A 26532-nucleotide genomic window follows, 5' to 3' on the forward strand; every position below is an offset into this window, starting at 1 on the left:
GTCAACACCAGTGAATGTAAAGCATTCTGCAAATAAGGAAGGAATATGATCAGCACTATTAATTAAAGTATATTATACTCAGAACCTTGCAATATGTAAGCTACACTTTCAGATGAGCTAAAGTGCTCTTAGGGGCTGCAAATTGATGCCATTTTCCAAAGTGCTGAATCTTATCCCTGGACACACCTTTTGTGCTAGGGGAAGATGGCCCCATGGTGTCATGCTTACTGTGTGAGATCATCTGTCCTGCCACTTAAGACTAACACCTGCAAACAGGGCTGTCTGGCAGTCTTGGGACTGAATGGTCCAGTCCCAGCTGGGAAGACTGTTGCTGAACAGGCTTCAAAGCTCTGTGGGAAATAGCACAGCAAGGCTCCACCAAACAGCTAGCGCCAGTTATGACACCTTCACCCTGCTTGACAGTTTTCTGAAGAGTTGATTTATGGACTTTACGTCTTGCTCCCAAGAAAAACTGGCACAGATACTTAGCTGCCACATCCAAGGCAGCTGAGCAATGGCTCTGGAGGTTCATGGTGTGTCTCAGGAAGTGTCACCCTGGAGCGGAAAACTAGCCTTGAGGGTCAGGCATGGCAGTAAGATTTAAACTCCTGCTTGGGTTTGAGTGTCCCTATGGGTGGCTTATCTCAGGACATTTAATAAACAAATAGGCCTCCCCAGTATTTGTGTTCACCTCAGAGCTCTTTCCAATTTATAACATATAAAGATAATGTTGCACATCAGGGGAAAGTTATGCTTACATAACATACTTTTCAATGATGCAGCTTCTTCAACTGATGAGTTTAAGATATGCTTCAAAAAATCTTTTCAACAAGAACACTGAAATCAAGAAACACTTCCCCACAGATGATATCAAGTCAGCAGAAGAGATATGAAGACAACTTTATTCTCTCTGATTGGATGGCATCAATGTTAAAGCTGCAGTGCTCTGAGCAATGTTGTTCTATAAACCTTAATAGATGACCAAAATAATTTTAACACTATCCACAAACATAAAGGTCTCCATGCTTAAATGAATGCTGTCTTGGAAACTAAAGAAATACTGGGATAGTCTTGGCCTCCTCTGTCTATATTTTCTACTTCTAAAAAGAATCATTGAAGACAAGGAGCATGATCGCGTAGATACAGTACTCTACACTACTGATGTGAAGTTTCCCAGTGCCAGCTGATGGAAAAACCGGATAAGCATTTTCAGGCTCTCTGATGAATCAACTGGAAATCAAAATCATTATAAGCAAACAACAAAATGGACCTGATAAATCACTTCTTTGATATCTCTGAAAATTAGGAGAGGAAACACATACTAAATTCCCTTGACACAGTCAATGATCAAGCAAGAGATTACTTTATCAGCTTGTATAAACTTCTACCATTTTAGGGATGAATTAAGACAAAAAATTTCTCTGGGAATATAAGGAGTCCCCTTGAAATGGGACCTCAGATATGAAGACAGGAGTACTCAGCCAGGGGAGATGAGATGCGGAAGGGTCTTGACTAGGATGGCGCATTGCATGCACAAGACTACTGGAATGCCCTGGTGACCCTGGCATATGAAGGGGAGATGGAGCTGGCATGAAGGCACTCCAACTGGAACTCCCAGATGTGAGACAGAAAGGCTGGCTCTTTTCCATCTCTAGTCTCATGGGTGAGAGAAATAAAACGTGAACAGGAATGGGAAAGCAAGAAATAAGATGATTTTATTTGTAAGTGTTAAGCTATACTTTTCTAATGAGACGTAAATATCCAATTATTGCTAACAGAATGTGCCATCCAAGCACTTCTCACAGAAATGCAGCACACCATTGGGCACAAAATTCACACATTTCCTTCTATCATTCATAAGATGTTTACATTATACTTTTCGGAAGTAGAAGGTAGGAACGTACAAACAACAATCAGAACGCTCTACCATGAAGCATCACGAACAACTCCGTCAAAGGCAGCTGGTCAATGCACTCACTGAACTAGTTACCTGTGACTCAAGAGTACTGGCTCCATTGATCACAGGCCTTCTCAATATATATTCTAGTTTGGTAATAAAACCAAACTCCGTACAGACTTAAACAATAAGGAACTGCATCCCTTTAAATTTTCTACACAAAGGTACTGTTGGGAAGGATTTTGTTTTTTAGAGGCACTTAAAACACTGTCATCTCAAAATGTAAGTGTTGTAATACCTGCTGATTATTTGAGACCATTAATTTCCTTAATGTTTCTTTCTACGACTTCTTCTAAGCCTCCTTGGTTTTTATTTCAAAAGTAAAATGCACATTTGTATTGAAAGTTCATCACAAATTTCACACTGTCAGCAATGTCTGGATTAATTTAGGAAAGAAGAGATTACAAAGAGAGCAATCCTCTCTGAGGTTATCTGACACCATTTTTCCACCTTTTAGTTCTTGAACCTGAAACCAAGTCTGTGAAATAATACTTCAAAAGTGCAAATGTTAGCAGTATCTAATGATACAGAGAGCACATGACAGTTCCTAACTTGACACTTTGCTTTTAACGGGCTTTTCCAAAGAACCGCAACAAAAGCAAGTAGAAGATTTTCCCAGAAACGCAGATCTGATCTTCTCCAGTGACCAGCCTTTGTAAGACTCGTCTGCACGTTTCCACTGTGAACCTTTCTGCTTTTTAGTCTGAGGAACTTGGAGGTGCCCTGCACTGAATAGTCATAAGGACACTTTAGGTTTGCTCAGGGCTCTCAACTGTGTTAGAACAGACAGCACATCATTTGGTACGCACCAACTTCAAGGAGAAAAATGTGGTTCTCCAATCCTCTCCCACACAAGGAACAAGAGGCTCAGCATGATTCACTGAATGAGAGGCTCCCAAAATGAAATCTCTTCACAATCACCAAAAAGGCACTGATTTCTGCTGCCTGTCAGGCCTGGAGATGGACCAGTTGGGTCTCTGGCAGAGCCAAATGTTCTGCTGTTATAGTTCCAGTGTGAAATCACTACTGCGCTGCATCTCCTAGCACTTGTGCATGCAGACACACGCACACAGGCGCTACAGCTCATCTCTTACCAGCAGCTTACCTGAATAGAAGATATGAGAAGGCAGAAACAGGAAACCCTTATCTCGCACTGACAGCATGCAGCCAGTGCCTACAGCGGTTTAAACCACTGACTCACTGAAGCTTCATGGTAACTGTATGTAGCCATTTGCTACTACCATTCCTCTTTACAAGAGAGGGATAAACAGCTTCAGTTAAGGAGTTTGCCTGAACTCACATAGGTAATGAAGGGTGAAATCTGCTTCTGAATCCAAGTCCTGCTTCTCCGCAGCACTGGCTGACAGGATGCCTGTTTGTTCTCTCCAGTGTGCGCTTTTGTTTGCTGGGGTTGTTTCCCTCCCACCCACCTGTAAGTTTTAACTGAGTATTGAATTGAGGTGTAACAGGTATCTTAGACATTGTAATCTCCGGCTTGCTTTATCAGCCTCCTGTTTGCAATTAAGCAGAGACATGCTACAACAATGAGGACATCAATAATCCCACTAAGGAATCAGCTTGCCTGAGCTGACAATTCAAAGTGTGAGGAGCTGTCAATTTTCGGACTGGCAGGGGAAGGCTTTAGAACATCTGCCTGATCTTTGCTACTATGATTCTTCTGAGCTGGTCACAGGAGCCTCTTGGAGATCCTCAAGGCTGTTATGTACATGGACCGGAAGAAACAGCGACAACAAAAGACACTGGCATGTCAATCACCACCCCCAACGTCACTGACACCAGTCAAGGAATCACTGATTCCCCAGAGAACACTGCAAGGGGAACCCTGGCCCGGATTTTTCCTGCTCCTCCTTCACATTTCACAAAGCCTAGAGCTTTCTCTGATGTTCACACTGCTTTTTAAAAGAGGATTTTGTATCAAACTGTCCTTCTTAACATGTTTTAGTCTGACAAGCTGAAAATGACGCAGTGAACTATTTGGGCAAAATGATATAAAAAAATCTAGGTAACGTTACATAGACTCTGCCATTTTTCTGAACCAGAGCAAAGACAGGTGCCACGGAAGGCCATGACAATAAAATGGAGTAGTGTATAAAAAAGCTATGAGAAACCAGACACTGATTTCCACCCGTTAGGTCAACTTGCGATTTGGTGCTAAATGAAATCCCCATGGGTTGGGTCTAAGAGGAGGATGTTCTTCCCCATCCCTCAGCCAGGGGTCAGGGCCAGAGAACAATTTAGTCAAGCACCTGAGGACTGCAGTCAGGTGACAGTTCTGCTGGGTGCAGCCTGAAGCAGCCTGAACCTGGGTGAACCCTGCCTCCTCTGAGGGGACTCTTGGTCTATTTCAACTGGAGGAGGGACAACTCTTAGAAAGTTTATTTACATATGCCCATTATATATATTAACACTCATCTCCAAGAAATGTTAGTAGTGGGGCAATTTTATAAATCCAATAGAAAATTATTTCATAATTGGTCTCAATTGTTGCCAGATGTGACAAAAATGAATACAGTTTCATTCAGCCATTGCCAAAATATACTAGAAAGTTTAAAAAAAAAAAAAAAAAAAAAAAACACCCTGGATCTAGTGAAAGGATAAATTTGTAATAATGGAGATCTTGTGTGGAAGAAAGCAGTCTCTTGCAGAGAAGGCCCCGGAGGTGGTGGCCAGGGTCTAGACAGCATGCGCTCACCACCACCACCCCAGAAGTCTTGGGGGCCCCCACAGACTTCCCAACTTGGAAAGCAGACCATAATGTTGGTCTCCAAATTGCTTTAAAAATCAAAGCAAAAACCAGTATGTACGGTACACTGAACTGGTACATTATGTAACTTTGTATCAGGCCTGTTTGGAAGGCTCTGTATTGGGAAACTTTTATTAACAGATTTCCTTTAAACGCAAATGCGACCTCATTTACCTGTAAGCCCTTGAAAATCACCAAGTAAAAACTTAGCCAAATTTCTCCTCAACTTCAATGCACCCACTGAAGTGGGAGCACTGTGAACTCGAAGTCCCGCTCCTCAAAGGGATTAAGCCTTAAATATACCGTCTTGGCTGATCACACTCGGTGTCATTAGCGTCTGTTTAATATGGCAGCTGATGCCTTGTGGTCCCTTTGCAAATAGGGGAGAGTGGAGCCTTGGAGAGAAGTGAATGATAATTGCCCGCCGCAGGACTGTGTGGCGCTGTCTGTGACAGCAGCAAATGGGGAAAATAGGAAGGCATTAGAGGAGGTCTGTTGTCCTGACGGAGTGGGATTCCTAGAACACACTGTGCTATCAAATGAGATTTGGCTCCACAGTGCTGGGAGCAAACAATGGACTCAATAGTGCCCAGCTCTGGTTGCCGGGCATAGCCTTAGCTCCTTCAGTCAGAGCGGCCTTTCATTCAAAGGAGCAGGAGCCACACTAGAGAATGGAAAGGGGACATTGTGTTATGGTCTGGAAAAACTGAGAATCACACGTATTAGGAAAAAAAAAAACTCAACAGACTTTGAACCAGGATGACTGAACAACACAGTATACATATGGCTTCTCACAGTCCATGTGATAAGCTTCAACCAATCTATAATCATTTTTTATGAACAATCATAGCAATGATCGGAAGACTGTGTTCAGCCTCTATGCTAGAAAGATCTGGGTGGATGATGGATCTTTCTTAGGTTTTTTATCTCTGGAAAGGGAAGGGGAAAGAGTGTTTAATGAATGGGTGTGGGAATGGGGCTCACTCACAGAGAGCCTGGAGTCAGGGAGGGTCTCTCTATTCTGTGTGTGTGTGTGTTTGTGTGGCCCAAGCTCATGAAAACAAGCAATGAACTTCAGTAACATCAATGAAAATGAAAATGTCTGAAATCACCTACTGTAAAATACACCGTGTCTTAGAGTCACCTATCAGTCCACTGACGGGTAATATATCCCACCAGTAATAAGCAAGGAGTGAGTTAGAGCTAGTTCTTAACTTGCAAAGTTGAGACTAAAAAAAACAAAAATGGGGACAATTTCTATTCCAAACTGCCTCCGGCACCCAAGCCAGTTTAACTGTTGAAATCAAAGGCAGTCAATTGTAGCCTGTACAAGTAGGTGCAAGTCTCCATTATTCAGGGAGCATCGTCAAACCAGTTTGCCTCAGATATCCACTTTAAACTGATTTCAGTGCAAAAATCCTCTCTAAGTGAAGTATTTCCACAAAAATATATAGCAGCTATCAACATTTATTATTTGTAAAATCAAAAAATGAAGTATGCATTTTAAGCTGGAGGAAAGTACCCTGTAATAATATTTTTATTAAGACATTTTTTCACAACTACTCTGCAAAAAGCAAAGTTGGAAAGAAAATTCTGTGTTTTAAGGTTTGGTTTGATGAGAGGCGGTCAGTGATGTCCAAATGACCCCTGACTTGCTACTTTCTTGAAAGGTTTCACAGTGTGGTACACACATACAAGCACACACACAAACCAAACAAGTACCTCCTGGAGCTTTTGCATCAGAAGCCTTGAAACCCAAAGTCCTTGACTAGAGAACTCTGTTTCTCAACAGGGCCCATTGCAGAAGCCGAGGGACATGGCCGGGCAGTAGGGTCACCATCCATCCAGCCCACTGCTGCCTTGTTTGTTGAGATTGTCAGCACACTGCCAATTATGGCCTATTTTGATGGTTTTTGTGTTGTGAACATCTGTCCACTAGCATCTGGCCAGGGCCCAAATCCATTTCACAAGAAACACCAAACAGCTGTCAGATGGCCCTGACCTTGGGTGAATACCAAATGAGTGCAATTCTCCTGCCACAGGGAGGGCCGTTCCTATCACCCAGCTGGAGTCTCCAACTCATTCCGTAAGCCCTGCCTGACCAGCAGCTTCCTTGTTCCTGCGAATTAAGCTTTGCCTGTTGGGGCACAGTTGGACTGCAAAAACACATTCATGAAATATCTAGAAGTTTATCCACTTGAATAAATAACTTGATAAGCAATATCGGAATTAACTTTCACTTGCTTTAGAGCTGACGATCATTTGAGCCCACGCTTCTCTTCCATAGCCCAGCCTGTCTCTCTCCTCCTTGTACTTCAGTGAAGTAGGGGAAAGGCCATGTCAGAATAGAAACCTGCTTTCTAGCCCATCCACTCTGCTGTTGAGCGGTTCCGCCTTTAAGGTTTGTATTTAAAGTTAATGACTTCATTTGACAGTTTAGTTTATTGTTAAAAAGTTAATGGTAACATAACCAAGGTTTACTGTAGAAATTGAACTTTTTTTGTATGTATACACTGGGTTTTTGGGGGGGAGGCTTCCTTTTTTAAAATTTTTATTAGTACATATTAGTACAATATGGTCCTAGATGTCCTAGTACTTAATGTTTACATTTACTGTATGGGATTGCTCCACATACAGGACACATTTTTATACACTGTTTTTGAGTTGGAGTTTTACAGAGGACCTAGGCCATCTTGGTGAGAATTCTTGAATATCAGGATTCCAAATACTATATTACCTACAGCCTATGCACTGGGATTCACAAAACTCATCCAGTAAAGAAACCCTTGATGACATCACCTTAGCATCTCTGTGTCTGTCCCTAGAGAGGAGAGCCATTGCTTAGGGCATGAGATACCAGCCTGAGTGACCAGCTGCAGACTACACATTGGACCCAAAGGCAAGTGAGCACAGGAGCAATACTCAGGTATCTCACCTCTCATATCTTATTTAATATGTTTTAAATATTTAGTAGTATCCAATTTAGCCCTCTGCAAATACTGGCACATAATAAATTATTTCCTACAGCAGAAAATAAATCTGGCAGTATTCAATCTGTTATTTTAAGTCATGCCCTGGCATACAAAAGAACATGGGAGAAAGCAGCAGGCAACGCCTCATCTGGACACTATCATCTTGTCATTACCTCGTCTTTCCAGTTTTAACTTGCATGCAAATAACCTATTTCCTGCTGGTGACAAAAACACTAAATTCATCTCATTTCACCAGGAGGCTTTGATATCAAAAAATAATGACTCATTTTATGGAGGGTTTGCCACACATCACCAATCCTTCTGGTACATATTGCTCCATTGAATCATAAGAATCTCATTTTGCCAGGTAGGGACTTAGTATTTTCATGCTAGAGAGGAAGAAAGCAAGGCACAGAGATACTGAGTAATTTCCCCACAACCATGTAACCAACAGAACGGCAGACTCCAGGGCTCAGACACTGAATGCTCTCCTTTACAAGAAAAAAAAGTGGAGTCCTGTCCCTAACTTGGCCTTTCAGGTTGATTTTGCGTATATCTATCATGAACATGGTCTTAGATGTCCGACCTGACCTGAGTTTCAAAACTCTGGGGCCAACACCATGATCATCACCATCACCATCACTACAACATCATCATTAACCTTTTTCGTGGAACTTCTGTCAGCTTTTATGAGCTTTTAGGAGCTGGATTTACTTGTCTCATTGTCCTGTCGCTGTCGTAATCCAATGAGAATGCCTGCACTACACATTCAACAAGTAACTCTGGAGTTCTCACTCATGCAAACTCTAGAGTTTGGCTGCTCTTTATACAAGGAATAGCAATGCTGGCACAACTGTCCGTGAGTACTTCATAGCAATAAGCTGCACTGTGTGCTCCTCCTTACAGAGAAGAATCTTTAAAGAGCTTGGATGAAAAAAAAAAAAATGCAAGGAGTCTGAAACTCTTCCCTGAGCACTGCACACTTAGAGAATGTCTGTTCAAACACTCCATACTTTTTTGATACTTGTAATTTTATTCACATTTATTAAAGTCTTTTAGCCTTTAGACTGAGTTTATTTTAACATATATGGCTTTTAAAATACACAGGATAGAAAATAAAATGAAATGAACTGGGTAGCCCTCAGCCTTCATTTTTGTTGCCTAACTTTGTCTTCAGAATTCAGCTTTCAATTTAGTCACTACTGTGTGTGTTTCTCCCACCCATTCTGTCCTCTGTGGCATTAGTGATGGGCACATTCTATAAACCACGTGCTCTAAACTTCTTATCAATATTTAATGATAGTGTGTGGTTGGGCTGGACTGGTTGTTGATTAGGCAATATTCTCTGTTTTTTTTTTTTTTTTTTTTTTTCACTTTTCTGCGATCCAAACAAAAGTGGCTGTACTGAGATTAACACTAGAGGGCAGCCTGCAAGTTGGAAGCCAGCGATGCCAACCCCGGGTGTGCAATCATCTGACATACACTAGGTCAGATAGGAAATCTGTAATTCAGGCCTCAGGGACACCAGCCCAAACACGCTGTCCTCACAGTAACAATAATTATTCCTTAATTCGCTCATGTCTAACTTGAATGTGCCTGCAACAGAAGACATGAAAGCACTTTGGTAAACTTTCTTCATTCTAGAATCTTAATTTATTAAAGCCACTGAATATCCATGATGTTTCCAGTCTTGTTTTTTTCTACTTCTACTCAGTTTCTTTTTAAAAACAAATTTAGAAGAATAAAACTCACATGCTACAAGTTTTATTTAGGAAAAACTTAGAAGAAAAATACAAGATGAAGGTAAATATAGAACACTCATATTTTCAGGACTCTGTGTACAAATATCTGAACTAGTACAGGCATTGAAGGATTACTCTGGACAACCGCCCTGCATCAATATTTATCTAAAGGTTGAAATTATAAAATGAAGTCTGTGGTACCTCAATGATCTACACAATGGAAGTCCAAATAAAATATTGCACCCCACATTTCCCCTTCTACTATATGAGCAGCATTTGATTTTAGCACAAGGCAGTAAGTTGGTTTTGTTTCTTTTTAAAGCCTAGTGATCTGATTAACATTGTCTTATGAAATAAACAACACAGCTGAGGTGTTGTGTTTTGTAAATTACATCATCTGTAACAGTTCAGTTGCACAAAGGCAATCTAAAAGATAAACACTCATAAAAATGCCCCCGTGGGGAGGGAGAGGGAAGGAAGGCATGTGTATAAGCAATTTCAAAATTCAGAAACTTTCATAAAATAAAATTGTTCAGAATGAAAAAATAATAGCAAACAGGTGACTCCTCTGTGCCCCGCTCCTTCCGTGACTGAATCCTTTTGTCCTGGGCTCTCCTGCCCTTTCTAAGGCCAGTTTTCATAGACACCTGGACGGTGCTTCAGTCTTCCTCGTATTACCCACCTCGGATCATGGTGCGGGTCTCCCTGATGCTGGAGAAGCTGGTCCGGCTGCCAGACCCAATGTGACCCTGTGGGCATGTTTCACTTTGCACCAGCGTTCTGGCTGCGAGTGGAGGGTGAGCACAAGAGAACCGGGTGCAAGTCACTGGTACTGAGTCTACTATGTTTCACGACAGCTACTAGTTACATGTTTTATTTATAAACCTGGGTTCTTGTCTTGGTTGGTGCCACCACTGTCCATTCAGCTTCCCAGCTGTGACATCTTGGAAACACTTGGGATCCCCAGCTTCTTCCTTCACAAGTCTCACAGGTCCCCAGGCCCTGCTGGCTAAACTTTGCCAAAATAGTCTGTCCCTCTTTCCACTCACAGTCCTAACAGATTCATATTTCTCACACATCTATCTGCTGATGTCATCTTCTTGTTGAAAAGTTACAGCTGCCTGTGGAGCCAGGTCCCCCTCTTATTTTCCTCTCCCTTCCTCCGTTCATTTCTTTTTCGGTGACATTGGAGGTTGACCCATGACCTTTACACTGAACTACACGCCCAGACTAGTTTTTGTTTTGTTTTGAGATGGGGTCTCACTATAGTCACTAAATTGCCCAGACTGACCTGGAGTTTACAATCTTTCTGTCTCAGGTCCCCAAAATTTTGGGATTACAGGCATGTGACACCACGCCTGGCTTAACTCCTCTCTTTCAAGCAGGGCGGAACCCTCCTCCCAGCGCTCGGCTGCTGTTTCCCGCATCACTTGCACCTGAGCTTCAGAGGCCCATCCTCCCTTTCCTTACCCCATGGCTTCCTCCCGCTGCTCCTTTCGCTGGACTTGACCCACTCCTTAGACGCAAGGGGAAGGTTTGCTCGTTTTCTGAGCTCTGTCTCACTTTCCTTGCAGCTGGCCACGGCACTCTGTTCCCTGCTTAGTGCCCTTGCCACTCTGCTCCTGGGACAGGGACTTCTCATGCCCATTCTTCGCTAGTGTGGGCTGGACACCCAGCTTGCAGCAGGCACACACAACTGTGGCAGGCAGTGCGCAGTTTCAACTTGACTGACTTTGGGACCTGCCCAAGGGCAGCGAGGCACACTTCTTCCAGGTCGGTCAGGGTGGTGGTGGTAGAGGAGAGGTCTTAGGGTCCATGTCTAAATCCTGGCCCTTCCACTCCAGCATTCCTTCCCTGCTCTGCTTGCTGTCTGCCATAAACCGAGCAGCTGAGATCAGTCACACCTTTCTGCCTGCTGTCTCTGCCTGGGAGTCAGCTGACCTGGGCTGGAACCATCAGCACCTTAAACCTCTCCTCCTTAAAGTTGGAGGGCAGCATTGTGCTGCAGTGACCAAGCTGACTAATATGACCGACCCATCAGTAAATTCTTAATTAATTCACCATCTTTCTACAGCTGATGTCATCTTGTAGAACACTTTCTTGCCCAGTGTTAAACGTTTATCCGCTGAAGTACACTGAACTGCCACATTGAGTACACCTAGTTTCCTAACCCAGAGGCACTCTGTCAGAGGAAAGGTGCACTCACGCTGTGCCATGGGGTGCTCTCTACTTCACGCTTGTCTTACAGATGAGACTGCAAGCCCCAGGGAGCTATTATTGTGGGAACATCCGCTTCAGCTTTTTGCCTTTTCTGTTCCACTCTGTGCTAGGGTCAAAGTTGCTGTTCTTGGGGGCTGGGGATTTAGCTCAGCGGCAGAAGCATCTGCCTTGTAAGCAGGCTGTCGTGAGTTCGATCTTCAGTACCGATAAAAAAGAAAAAGACAAAAAAAAACCTTGCTGTTCTTATATTAGAATGTATTTTTGTACTATAAAATAGATCTGGAATCACAAATAAAATCACCACTTGCCAACTGATCTGCATTATAAGATTTTGACTTAAAATGCCAAGGATCTCCAGAGTCAATGTGGCCTCCATAAATGCTCCTCTACTGAGAAGCAGGAATTTAAATCTCACATGCTCCAAAGCTTCAGGTAGCATGTTCTGAAAGCTGCTTTCAACTTGCTCTGTATTGGGGTTCAACCTGCATAACAGGCATTATTTAGGAATATCTCTGGCTGCAAGACTATTTTTTTTTTTTAAAGATTTGTAATGTGTGGAATAAACAGCACAGTGATGAGCTGAAGCTAAACACCACAGGCTTGGAAGGCTGGACACCTCCTCCCAGGCCCTTCCCTTGCAGAAGCTCCACTCTTAGCCCATTGGTTGACCTCTCTAACACTCAGCTCATCTTTAAAATGAGCATCGTAATACCAGCTCTATCTAACCCATAATGTTTGCCTGGCAACTGAAGTTTGTAATGAGATTACATGAGGCAAAATTTAGAAACACACTTTGAAAAATAGAAGCACTATATAAACGAATCTTGGTTATTAATAGCACCATTAAATATTGTCATTGCTGATCATCATCAGTGTGCCCCACTACAGTGTTTGAGGGGGGCTCCAAGGAACCTCTTCCTGAGGCAGAAGCATCCTGTGACCCCTTCACTGCTGGAAGCCAGTCTATTCCCTTCCAAGGATCAGGATGTCATGGGGACTAAAAAACAGCGAAAGGTGCGAACTGTTATGAACACTTTTCCCAGAATAAGCCCTCCAGGTGAGCCTAGGTGTGGCTGACAGCTCAGAGGAAAACACCTTCTATTTGGTCTATTTGGTCTGAATCTGCATTTTAATGACAATGTGATAATGTCACGCTATTTGCTTGACATTGCAGAACTTCTTGCACACCTGGCCTGGCTGAGGCACTGCAGATAGAACTAGAGGTAGTTGTGTTTACTGTTGGTGACGGACGTGTTTGAGAGTATTAACAGGTTTTCTGTTTGGGACATGGCAAAATGTGAAGCGGAATTCCCTTCCCCCTCTGAGACTGCCCTGGAGAATTAATTAATCAGCATATTCATCATGTTGAACTTCCCTTCGTCACAAATGGGAGGAAACACCTTGTAGATAAAAACTAACTTTTATAGAAAACATGTCCCTGTACTAGCAGCACCCCTTTTAAAAAAGTTTCTAAAAGCTGTGCTGCCTTTGCTCTTAGTTACCTATGAAACTCCTCTGCTCTTTCCATTTTGGACTCCTTTTTTGTGCAAACATGGGGTGGTGGTGCAAGGCTGCTGTATTTCTATTAAAAATAAAGTCATACTGCATGCAGGAAGAGGATCACTCTAAAATTATTTTAAATAGTCACGACTCCAGGATTCAGTATCGCAAATATTACCAATCAATCCAATCTTGGTAACTTCGCATAAAGATGCCTACAGATGGGAAAGTCTAATTGTAAAAGCTAAGCATTTATAATTCATAAGCACAAATGAGACCAAACTAGGTGGGTTTTATACTTAGAGTTTTGCATAAGTTACAAAATGACTGTTCATAAGTTGGTATTTATGTACTATATTCAACTCTTATTAGATTCTCATTAAAAGTTAAATGTAAATAGCACATTAACATTTATAATTCAGCTTCCTGACATCTGTTGTAAAACTCATGACACAGGGAAATGTACTTTTAATCCAAAGTAAGGTCCAGTTCTCTCCAGTATCCTCAGTGCTTCCTGATTCTGTGCAGCACTCAGTGAAAGTACTTTAGGGAAAGGAAATGCTTTTTGGCCTACTACTTTGAGCAAATACAAAGTTTTTATCTGAAAATACTGAGGTGCCATTTAAAATCCTATTCAATTGTTGGAAGCAATGGCCTTGAGTTCTGTTAAGTCAGTAAATATCCGCAATTTTAATAGGTAAACTTGTTTAAAGTGAAATACATTTCCTCTAAGGACACAAAAGGTCTGCATCACTAACTCATAAATTTCAGTTGCTATCAAGAGATAGTACACTCTCAATATGACCATTCTCACAATGATACAGAATCACAGTTTTCCATTATAGTAAGAACACAGGGTGATTTGTGTGGCAAGATAATGGAGGCACGTTCACGTCACTGCTGTCTGAAAGTGCTCCCTCTAAATACAGCCTCTATGGATGCCTCAAAGGCACAAGAGGATATCTGTAATCAGAATCATTAATCAAGATTATTTAAATTCCACATCATAGTTGATTGACACAAAAAGTAGCGCTCACTTTTCTGAAAACTATAAATACAATTCACGTCTACTTGGACCCCCAAGAGTAACCACCATCTTTAGATTCCTGAGAGGGAAGAAGACTACATTTACCAAAATTCTTCTAACATAAAAAGCTTCAGTCTTAGTCCCAATGTTCCCTCTCTGTCTCCCTCTCTCTCCCTCTTCCCTGTCCTCCTTCCCTCCTTCACTCCCTTCTTTCCCCTCCAAATACTCAGGGGCCCATAATATTGAGTGTACCAATGTGTGTTTTCTTTGCTTCAGGGAGTGATGTGAGAGGGAGGTGGAGATGGGCTGGGAATAACTGCAGCCTATGGCTGAGCCAGACCACATGATCAGAAACTGCTGTGACACTTAAAAGTGTTTCTCCATAAGGAATTCCGGTGCTCAGAAGCCTGGTGAAGCCAGCAGCAATTAAGGCCATGCTATCCTTTTAATTCAGTTCACATTATTGGCCTCTAAAATCAATCATTTTGTGTGGTTGAGAGAGGGGTCTATATAATAGGCACATGTATTAAAAATGCTTGTTGACCGTACACAAAAATTTTGGCAGGCTGAATCTGGGGAAATTTAAAACGGCTGCTTTAAAGCTTACTTTGAAATAAAACTAATCATTTTCTAGTAAAAAAAAAAAAAAGAAAAAGTAGCTAATCTCCTATATTAGCTCATGTATAATGACTTCAGAAGTTTTCTTCTGACTATGCTTAGGTTTTCCACCTGATACCTGTATATCCTGAATGTGTCAAGTTATTTTGTTTTAATCTAAAAAGGAATCAATTTGTTTGGCTTAGACTGATAGGAGCCCTTGAGAGTCCACTTGAGAAATGGAAATAAAACACGAACAAGTGTACCAGTATCTATGACCTAACAAAAGCCAGATATGTTCTACATCACACACCCGGCAAATAAAATCACGACAATGTGTGCATCTCCCTCTTGCAGCAACGTACTCTCCAAATCTTTTCTGACAGTGTGTCAATGTCTATATGCAACTGGAGGCCCTTTCCTAATCAGCTCTGAAGTTAAAAATCTAAAAGCAGGCAACATATTAGAATTATTAAAGAAATGAGAAACATTCATATACTTAAGAGCTGGCAAAGCAGCAGGCATATGGTCCAAAGCATGTTACTGCAAAATCCAGTAAGCCAGTGTCCAGCTCCACCGTAATGAGTGTCAAACCGAAGACACTGAAGCTTAAGCCTCAAGCAGCGCTCTGCATCTTTACGCTGCCAAAACAAAAGATGCGCGTGCCATTTTATTTATTAAGCAATCTGCACAGCCAAAGCTGTGCAGAAGCTGAATTTCTGAGCAAAGTCACAAACACCCTCATTCACCCCCACGTGTGCGCAGCCTTTAATGCAGAGTTCACGCCACTTTGCTTTCTTCTCAAAAGATGAAAGTGACATCAGCCCCTGGACTGTAATTTTTTCCTGAGTGAGACCGAGCAGCAGGCAAATCCTGGAGTAAATATCAGCGGGATGTGCACATAACAAGGTCCAGGGAGACCTCAGAAGTTGTCTTCTACCCTAGCACCGAATTATAGGAGAAGCGGTTTTCAGTTCCTCCCAAGCACAACTGCCAAAATAACTACAAGGCCTGCGAGCCCTGGTATGCTTCAAACCTTTCCCAAGATACCCTAGCACTATCTGAGGCACTGATACTATGGCAACCGAATCAGAGAGCAGCCTCCATGATTAATAGATGAAGATCCCAGCGACAGAGACTAGCTAGGGTCATCATTCATGATGGAAGCAGAATTAGTACAGAATCTATCTCGAAAAGCATTAACAAGTATTCTTATAAAAATCAACTCCACTGCCATCCTGCGGCACATGTTTGAGTTTAGAATCCTCTTGAACAATTGGGTTTCTATTTATCACTCTCTATGCTGGCATGAGAATAAGCTTAGCAACTCAGATGCTCATGCTTTTAAAACAGCGAAAGGCTGAATAGAAAGCAGAGTTTTCCACAGGGTATCTGAGGCCTAAGAACAAATGCAGTCAAAGACCGAAATATGTGAATGAAATCAGATGGTTCTCGAGGAAGGACGGAGGAGGGACAGAGTTTGGATGGGTTGGGTGTGTTCTGTGGAATGCAGATTTGCATGAATTCTTCCATTTTCAGGACAGGAGCATTTCATTCACCAGCTCAATCAGTATTCTCTGAGTTTCCTCATCCAAGGACAGTAGGCGTCTAGGGGAGGGGTGGGCAAGACCCGGGGGCCCTGCAATATCAATGAAAAGACTGAATATTCTCCTTGCAGAAAGAATGGTAAACAGGGAAGAAAAAAGAGGAAATGAGGGTCCATCGCAGACAGCTCTCTATGAAACTCCCACGTAACATTAAGCACTACTAATATATTTTTATCTTTTCCCAGCTCTTCAGATGTTTATTTTCCAATCACATGTTTTCATTGTACTGAAATGAACATGCTTTAGTACATGCTTCAATCAAATCGCTGCTGAGGGCAGATCTTTCAGGGGCGGGCAGAAGGGCCCAGAGTGGGTACACAGCATGGATCCTAGATAATCTTCTACTAAAATTCTTAAATTGGCATGGATTCTTTGAATAAACGTTCTACAGATGGCAACTATAGGTTAGCTGGAAACCACTAGAGAGCACCTAGTTATAATAAAGGAAAGTCTCAGGTCTAAAGGCTGTACCTATGTGGAAATATCTATTACTAACAATATTTTCAAAGTAATTGTCATCACATTGGCTGCTTAGGAGGATCCAGACCTTCAATCTTTGGGGAATATTAATTGTTGTTTTATTTCACTCTCCTTATATCCCCTCTCCACTTACAGAACTTGAGAAAACTCTCTCCCCAGGATGAAAATAACTATAATCTGAAGTCATGTATTCCTAGAAGACATGCAGGCAGCAGAAGTCCTCAGGGAATTGTGGTGATAATATCAATTTATTTCCCCTTCTACTGTGCATTTTAGAAGTCAGCTTTTTCTTACTGATAAAGACTTGCATGACTATTATTTGAATCAAAATTGAGGCTGTATAGCAGGAAGGATACTAGTACAGTAAATGCTGTCTCTATTCTAGTCAACCAACTCTATCTATTTTACCTTCAGAGGGGGAAGGCAGTTGCTTACTTTTGCTTGGAGACTTGTGCTCTTCCAAACTGATTTCAAACATGGTCAGGGAAGAGTGACCTATTGGACACATGGCCATTTTGAAAGTTCATGAAGACCCTTTGGCAGAAGTTCTAGCCTGAGTCTCCTAGAGGAAGCCTATCATCAGTTAAGCTTTTCTCCTACAAGTGCTTTCTTTAGGAATTTGATTCATCCCTAAAGGAGCTGCTCTCAGATTCTGAATGTGGGTACAGACACTGCATTTTCTTCTTAAAACATTAATAACCAATAGGGATCATCTTTTAAAAATTGCCCTTTGGGCTCTAATTTGACATAGGTCCCGCACTGTCTGCAACTGATCTGTTTTTGTTTGTTTGGGTTTTGGACAGTGGTTTGTTTCTTCAGTGTTTTGGGTGTGATATTTCTACTTCTGCAGTTTTAAGAAAATGCCCATCGCTCTTCCCCTGCACATGACCCTCTCACATGCCTCTCAGCTAAAACCCGTGACACTACTGATGGCTTATGATGTGACTGTTCTCATCTACTCCAAAGGCAGTTTCTTTTGCATCATGTCTTTATATTACGGATTGTTAGTCACTTCCTTTTCTGCTGCCCCCTGCAAAAGCACTGCCTGCTGTTTTGAAACCTATTCCCAGGGCATTTTCCACTACCATAATCAGCCAAGTAAAAATAATACCTTATACTTAGTGGGCACCTGTTGTGTGCCAGGCATTGTTCAAGGGAGTTTATGGATGTTATCACATTTATTCTACTCACCGTATCATCATATTATCAATGTACAAATGCAAACTGACTCAGAGAAGTCAAGAAACTGGCTCAGTCATACTGTTCAAGATGAGGGGAGTGGAAAAGACACAATTCCAACTGTGTCCTATCTGCCCGAAAAGCTTCAGCACTGTTTCTGGGGTATCCGTTCCACACCCTCTGACATCCCTCCACATTCATAAACATCTGCCCTCAAAGCCTAATGTTTGAAACTTTCCTCCAGTGCTCCTGGTTCACTCTGATGTATCTGTTCTACATTAATAGTAACAGTGCCACACAGAATTTCAGAACTTAACTGGATAAAAAACAGCTCTCTTGGATTTTTGTAATGCCTGGCAAAGTGCCATTCTCATGACCTTGCCTGATTTAATGGTCATAACAAAAGCAATCTCTACTTGAAGCAGTTGAGATTCTGATTAACATCGTCACTATTCATGCTTTACGAATTGTGCATCTTTAGTGAATTGGAGGACATTATTTAATTTCCTATTGTGGTTTACACCAAAACTTCAACAGATTATAATCTTTTTATGATTTAGAAGATGATGAATGAAGTAAGGTGCCTGTTATACCCCAGATTTGGAGTATGAAGCAGGTTTTGCATTAAACTTTCCAATGTTCAAAGTATATATTTTACTAAAGGCATCATGTTTCTCATTTCCCATTATCCTCCCTGCAGTGTTGCAAAGTGGGAAGAATAAGTTTACTATTCACAAATTTCACTTAAAATAATGCAGCCTTCAAATTTAAGCTGCTGATCAAGGAACTAAGAGCACATATTCTGTCTTCCGGCTCCAAGTATAGGATCTTGAACTGCAGTTACATTGTCCTGGTATAGGGCAAAATATGGGCTAAGAAGCATAATGCATTTTCCTATAGAAAAATGAAAGTTTAAAACTAATGGCAAACTCCAAAAATGGATCAAGGTTGTGTGGTCAATGGCTAGAATGTAAAACACATGAGGCCAGGGGCAGCTCAATCCTCACAAATGCTGGCTATCTTCTTAGCTCTATTTCTTGGCAAGTTGATTTTACCTAACTCAGGCGCCTTCTAGCTCTGACCAGGTGTCTCGCAGATGTGTGCCCAGAGCCACAGGAGGGGACTGGGTGAAAGTGTGGGAACCAGCAGGCTCCAATCCATCACTGAGACTGAAAAAACAACACATAGTGAATACTGCACAAATCTACATGAGACTCAGAAATAACTCCGTTGATAAAAATACAAGCTAGAAAAAACAGGTCCCTAAAAAGAGACACAATAAAAACCGGTTGTTTGCAAAATGATTCACTTTTTAGTCATTCAACAAATACTTGTTATGGATGGTGTATGATGTACAAGTCACTGCTTTAGGGGCTGGAAGTAGAGCAGAGAATAAAGCAGAAAAACGTCCCGGTGGCAATTGTGTTCTGGAGGAAGACAGAAAGTAAACAAAGACAACATACAGTTAGTCAGGCGGTGAACAGTGCCAGAGAATGAAATGAGGCCTGCAATGGACAGGAAACACTTGGGGAAAAGGATGAAGTGAGTAACGTGACCAGAAGAACCTCTGCTAACAAAGTGACACCTGTGCAGAGACCTGAAGGAGATGAGAAGCAAATCATACAACTATCTCTGGAGGGAGCATTCCATGCCACCAAAGAAGCCTGAACAGAAACACTGCAAAGGAAGGGGCTGGGGATTTAGCCCAGTGGCATAAGCGCCTGCCTTGTAAGCAGGCAGTCATGAGTTCGATCCCCGGTACCGATAAAAAGACAAAAAAAAAAAAAAAAAGAAACACTGCAAAGGAGCCCAAAGGATGACCAACCTAGCAGGTGGTAGGACTGCAGGACAGGACAGGTGAAGTCAGGGAGAGGCTTGAGGGCAGAGGCCACAGAAAGGACTTTGGTGTCTACTACAGCAAGATGGGAAAGTATCTGTGGGAGAAGTTAACTGATCTAGTTTAGTTTAAAAAGACAAAAGCAAAAAAGCAAGAAAGGTCAGTAGTGGCCAAGAACAGAAGCAGGGAGGCAATCTGGGAGCTGGGAGGCAGCAGGACAGACCAAGGCTGGCTACTGTGTGGCCACTGGGGTGGGAGAGTGGAGGAGGCAGAATGCACTGTGGGGGTGGGGCCTCAGCATTACCAAGAGAAGAATCAAGGGTAAACCTCAGACTCTGAGACCCCAGTAACCCCAATAATGATATTCTCATGGTGGAGATTATACAAAAGCAAACTTTGGAGAGGAGTGAGAATCTGGGTTTCTGAAGATACTAAGTTTGAGGTGCCTTTTATATTGAAGAGGAGTTGTCTGTTCAGGGAGCACTGGCTATCTGCCAGGTCCAGAATACTGTAGACCTATGACTATGACACTCTACATTAGTGTAATTAGAATTATTCTAATGAGAAAGTTTTGGAAGTGCTCACCTGCTTCACAAAACAAGAAACCTTTATGCATACACTAGACCATAATAGTCCCTTGCTAAGTAGTGCTGGGCGCCCTTCCCCCCTGGAGGTTTGTGGGTGTGACATCTTATTTGCCCATTTCAAAGGGATTAAATGCCTCCCTTCCCTACCTTACCATATCCCCAAGAGGGCTGTGTGGTTGCCAGCAGAGAATAGCTCAGTTGCTCTTGCAGTACATTTTAAGACAGATGGGAAAAGCCTTCACTGTGAAATAGAAATATCTCAAAGACAACTTGGCTGCAGGGTACCCCAAGAGAGTAGGGGAACCTAAGTGAGAGGGTTTGGCAGAGTGTTTCAAGGCTTCACCTTCCCATGCCGTGCACAAATGTAGCTGCCATAACACAGAGGACTCTTAAGTATGCTAAGAAACACTCATTCCAGGAGTGGGACAATACACCTCGTGGGGGGCAGCAGTGAAGAGATAGGCTTTGCATGGAAGCAAATGGGAGATGCCCAATTAAAGCATTTGCAATTAGTTTGGCTTGTTCTGAGTCCTTCCTGCAAGCCATAAAGTAAGAGAATATATTAGTTTTTGGCAATCTACTTCTATGAAAACTTTTTGCCTCATCATCATTCCTATATCCTGCTACGAAAAACAAAAAAGCTAAATCTTTATATACACAGTAAACAATCTGACCTACCTCTTTGTTCAAAACAATATTTACTTCCGTTTCAACTGGGAGTGCAAAAACCCATTTACTTTTATAGCATGAATTTTTTTTTTTTTTTTTTTTTTTTGGTACCAAGGATCAAACTCATGACCTCATGCTCACCAGACAGGCACTTATGCCACAGATCTAAATCCCTGGCCCTACAGCATGAATATTAACTTTAAATTTAATACATTTCTTAATTTGGAGATCTTTTTATTCAACAAAGATAAAGGTCTTTCTAATTCTTGCTATCCTAATTCAACACTCAACCTCACTAGTTTATTGTTAGCCTACTCAACATGAAAGCGCTGTTTTTCATAATGTTTCTAATAAATTAGAAAAGCACTAAACTTTGAAAGAATCTGAAGAGTGTATGTATGTTTGTTGCAAAGCATTAACACCACAGTGTGATACTCACTGAATTGAATGTGATCTTCATAATTTTTACCCTACTCTAACTTAGAGGTTTTGTCCAATCCATATATTGTGTAGGTGGCTCCTGAGATGACTGTGTCTGCTTTGTATATACATGTGGATTGTATAGAGTACTGAGAATGTGGCTCATCTTTAAGGGGTGACAGCTGCAAAACATAATGCATCAGGAAGACTGTCCCCTTAAACATTAAATAAGAAACCCTAACCCTAGCCCTATCCCTATCCCTAACAGAATACTTCTTTTAAACATGGCAAAACAACAACAAAAAAACCTCTCATACAACAAAATTAAGAAGTTAAAGCTAGTGTTCACTCTTCTCTGATTTAGGGTAGGTTGGAAGACACCTCATTCAAAAATGCCTAAAACCAAAGTACAAACAGGGAGTGGGGTTTACTCAAGATTCAAGTAAGTTACCATATAAAGGGGTAAGCCAAATGCAAGTAGCTAATGTAATTACTTTTTAACAGATAACTCAGGTTAATAGGTGGAGACACAGTTCTGCCACTATATTTAAGGTTAGGTTAATAATTAACTTTGGTGCCTGGAGTAGTTTATCAAAGCTCATTGTAATGACTAAACGTTTAAAAAAATTTTTTTAACTATACAAAATACTTCCAATCTTGACCTCTGCTAGTCATGTGGGTAAGGAGAAAAAAAAAGTGCAGAAATGAATGAATACATGCATATTTCTTTCCCCAAAAGAACAAGATGACTGTATTTTGAATCACTAATCTTCTCCTGCTACCCACAGTCGCAGACGTTGGGCTTGATGCTGAAAATGTATGTACCAGGAGAAAAGAAGACCGACAACAATCAGGAAAGCAAGGCATAGAAACTGTATTTTCCCACCCTGGAAAGATTTAAAAACCAGCGCTGGGGGGCATTCAATAGCTTTCTTGAGACCTGCCCTGCGCAGTACTGCATCTAGGTTAAATGGCTTTTCAGACAAGCAAAGAAAGTTACGCGCATGAGAGTGTGTGCTTCCGAGTCTGGGTATCTCCGCAAGAGCCTGTGCTTCAAACCTTTCAGGAGTAGTGAAACTCGATTTCCAGGAAGAGTAAACAAGGCGCGATCCCTTGGCCACCGCATTCCCTCAGCGGCCCGGAGGGAGGGCTGCACACAGGCTGGAGGCTGCGGCTGTTCCTTGGAAATGCCTTGGCCAGGGAAGACAGCGCCCTCGGTCCCCAGTCCCTCCTAGGCTCGTGCACCTGGGATGTGTTTCTACTCCTCGCTGGACCTTCCCAGGTAGCAGCACCGCGCCGAGCGCTGGAGGCTCGTAGTGCGGCACCTGGAGCCGACGAAGGCCGGCCTGGGCCCACTGGCTTTCCCGCAGCTCCCGAGTCCCCGCGGTCACACCAGCATCCCCAGCTCTGCTCCTCACCATCCCGCTGGCCCCTCCCCCACTGCTCCGGAGACTGGTCCAGCAGGTACCGCGGGCCAGGAGGCGCCACTCTCCAGTGGGCCAGCACTGGCTCCCAGCCACCTCCCGGCTGTCCACACCGTTCCCTCTGGCCCCGTTTCCCGCAGGCTCAACACGCTGAGCTCGACAATGTCTTGCCCGCCGCCCTCAGAGAAACTTTCCAAACAGCCAACCTCAGCAACCCGCGCTGTGTAAGGGAGGAAGCGCCGGGGGCAGGGGCAGCGGGGGAGCGGAAAAGGTGTCAGAGTCCAGTTTCCTTTCCCGGCACCCCAAGTCCGGGACAGCTACCCAGCTTGCTCCGCACCACTCAGGCGATGCAAAGAGCAAGGAGATCTCAGGAGCTTACTTCGCGTGGTCGCCCACAGTGGAGAACTAAGAAAAACGTGGAGAATCCATAGCAAGGCACCCCCCACCCCCCTCCCGCCCCCGCGCTCGAGTCAAACAGGGGGCCAGCATTGCCCGGCTTGCGCCCCAGCGCCCCTGGCCGGAGAGGCAGCTCCAGGACCATGGAGGAGTCGACACCCTCAACTCTGGGCTGGAGGAGTGTCTCCCTTGGGGTGGCCAGCCGGGGGCTATCTCTTGCCAGGTCTCCCTACCCTTCCTCCTGGAACCCCTTTTCCAAAGAGGGACCACACGGAGCCGGGAGGAGGGCGCAGCAGGCGGAGGCCCCACCGTGCAGGACGCGGTGCTTGCGTGAGACGTGGCTGGCGGGCAGCGAACTCGCCAGTCGGCTGAAAGCTGAGATGGGGACCCGACTTAGAGGCTGGGCACCACGCAACGAGTGGTCACTCCTCCGTACTTGTGTGAGCGAACAAAGCCCGGAACCTCCGGTGCCAGTGGCCCCCTGGAGCGAGGGTCTCCCAATGGGGCAAGGCGCGCGGGTGTCCGGGGGCATCGCAAGTTTCCTGCACTCCAGGGAGCCCAGTCCCGATCCCACACTGACAACAAAAGACTGTCGTCTCCTCCGCACAGCCTCCGTGGAGGGCTTTCCTCCATCCCAGAACCTAAACCAAGGCTGGAGGAAGGAAGCGGTGTTCTTCCCAACACCCTTGCCCTCGAGGCAGAGCCCTCTCCAGCCTCCCCCACGGGAATGGAGGGACCATTCTGCTCCCTGCTGGCCAGAGAGCGAGGAGGAGTCTCGGACCCGCACAAAGCTGGGCAGGGCGGCCACCCATGCCGTCGCGGTGCGGGGCGGCGCCGGGCGTGTGCGGGGCGCGGGTAGGGAAGGTCGCGGCGCGGAGCCGGGCGATCCTGGGGCGCACAGCTTGAGGAGAGGGGCGGGCAGGGCTCGAGACTGCTCCCCCAGGACCAAGCAGCGCTCGGGAGGCAAAAATGAGAGACAAAATAAAACGCAGGTACCACAAAGGCCACGGCGCGCGAGGATGGAGGTGGTCTCAGCCCGGGACCCTCGGCAGGACCCTGGCGGTTCAGAAGGTGGCGCGCAGGGACGCCCGTCCGTACCTTTTCGGTGCATCGACGGGCAGAAGGCAGAGGGCCTCGGGACGGACTGGCACGGCGGGTATCCCATTTAGTAATCCATTATCGAGATCTCTCCGGGCCTCGAGCTGCGCGCTCCGCTTTGCCAGCCTTTGTCATTCCTACATGTGTGCTGTCTCTTTGGGGCCACAGTCGCGTAGTCTACTTTCTGCGATGCAAGCAAGCTGTGTTCATCTCCAATGACACGCAGAAGGGGAAAAAGAAGCCAAAAAGAAAAAGAAAAGAAAAGAAACACCAACACCGAAGAGGGTGAATGTTCAGGAAACTCTTCTCCAAATCCAAATTCCACTCAGAGTCCACTCCGTGAGTCCCCTCGGCGTGTGCGCGCTGGTTAACAAGTCCTCGCAAGGCGGGGCGGGGGCGCGCGGCTCGGGCGTGGCGGTGGGGCCGCGGCCGCGCTCCTAGGCGGGCATCGCGGGCGGGCGGTGGCGCGGAGAAGCTGCGTCGCGTCCCGAGCGCCGGGGCAGCGGAGCGCGGTGCGCGGGGAGCGGAGTTGGCTGCAGCCTCACCCGAGCCACTCGCTGCTACTCTGTCACCGCGGAGGCCAAAGCGCCGGGCGGAGCCAAGTCCCGGACTGGATTGCGCGCCGCGGACTCTCCTCCCGCAACCCCGCCCCCTTTGGCTGGCTTCTCCTCCGACCCGAAGGAAAGCTCCGGGGTGGGGTGGGGTGTGTGTGTGTGCGCGCGTGCGTGTGTGCGCGCGCGCGTGTGTGCGTTCGTAGGTGTGTGCGCGCGTGTGCGTCTATGCCTGTGTGTGTGTGTCTGCGTGCGTGTGTGTGTGTGTGTGTGTGTGTGTGTGTGTGTATGCAAGCAAGCGAGGTGGCGGGGGTGGGGGTGGGGACCTGGGCGCTGTGGCTGCAGGTGGAGCTCGGGCTGTCACCGCTACCCGCACCTCAACCTCAGCTGGCACGCGGGGCGTAGGTCCGGTTGTGGGGGGCGCGCCCCAGAGGCGCCTGGCCGCCGCCCCCACCCCACGCCGCTCTCACAGCGGGAGAGGAAAGATCCCGGACGGCACGGCTGAGCCCGGCCCAATCAGAAAAATAAATAAAACTAGACCTAGCTCTGGAGCGAGTTAAAAGAAAGGATCTGTCCATCGATTTTCTTAAATGGAAAAGTTCTAAAGGACGCTGTAAGTGAGAGGCGAGCCTTTCTGGTTCTGATTACTGTGTCGGGAAGCAGATTCTAGAAACGATGGGTGCCCCGCGCACCCATAGAGCTGGACAGAAGCAGCGCGGCTAAGATGCGCTTGGAAGATGGAGCGGCGCTGTGGGTTTCGCGCACACACACCATAATAAAGCACGCTAGTCAGATCGACTGCAGTACAGAGACGGGGGTCATCAATGGCCATCTGTTTTGAAACTCCTTGGTTTTAGAGTCTACAACGCGACTGTTTGAAACGCCTAAACTTTAGGCAGGAGACGCAAACAAAGCCGAGGACCCGAGAGCTTTATGAAGGAGGGAAATCGCAACTCCTAACCCGGCTCCATTGTTACGCCCTCACGCTGAACCGCAGGCGCAGCCTTCCTCCTCTGCCTCCTTCTCCTCCACCTCCTCCTCCTCCTCCTCCTCCTTCTCCGCCGCCCGGACTCCCAGAGCAGGAGCCCCGCAGCCGCGCCCCGCCAGCAGCAGCTGCGCGCCCCGCTGCGCCCCAAGTGAGCTCCGCAGATGGTGCGGGCCTGGCCGTGGCCTTTGAGGAAAGTCACAGCAGGCGCCCAAGCAGTTGGCGAGCAGTCTTGACTAGTCACGAGGTCGACAGAGAAGATCAAGTGGGGACACTGGAGGTCAGATCCACGGGGGCCGAGCGGCCCCATATTCGAAACCGTACCTGCTCTTTCATTGGGGCTAACGCCACTAAGGAGGCCACGTCCCCTTGTTTCCGTCCCTGTATGTGCAGGCATCTGCTGAAGAGTGCTCACGAAGAATGAATGCACAAGTGACAACCACCACCACCCCCTTTCCTGTCCACGATCCACCTGGAGAAGGTGGGAAGGAAGGATGGTTAAGGGGCTCGCGCGCTCCCC

General features: G+C 45.0%; 1 protein-coding gene across 4 annotated transcripts in view; it reads right to left on the reverse strand.

The window, feature by feature from the left end:
* Sema6a (semaphorin 6A) overlaps positions 1 to 24663 on the reverse strand; it is a 120874-nt gene extending 96211 nt beyond the window's left edge. For all 4 annotated transcript variants that reach the window (XM_023566491.2, XM_005005198.4, XM_003473280.5 and 1 more), the window contains exon 1: positions 24477 to 24663. The gene's annotated coding sequence lies outside the window, so the exon portion shown is untranslated. The remainder of the gene's footprint in view (positions 1 to 24476) is intronic.
* Positions 24664 to 26532: the final 1869 nt, after the last annotated feature.

This window comes from Cavia porcellus, unplaced genomic scaffold, assembly GCF_034190915.1.
Source record: "Cavia porcellus strain 051 isolate PalLab524CR breed Dunkin Hartley unplaced genomic scaffold, mCavPor4.1 scaffold_19, whole genome shotgun sequence".
NCBI lineage: Eukaryota > Metazoa > Chordata > Mammalia > Rodentia > Caviidae > Cavia > Cavia porcellus.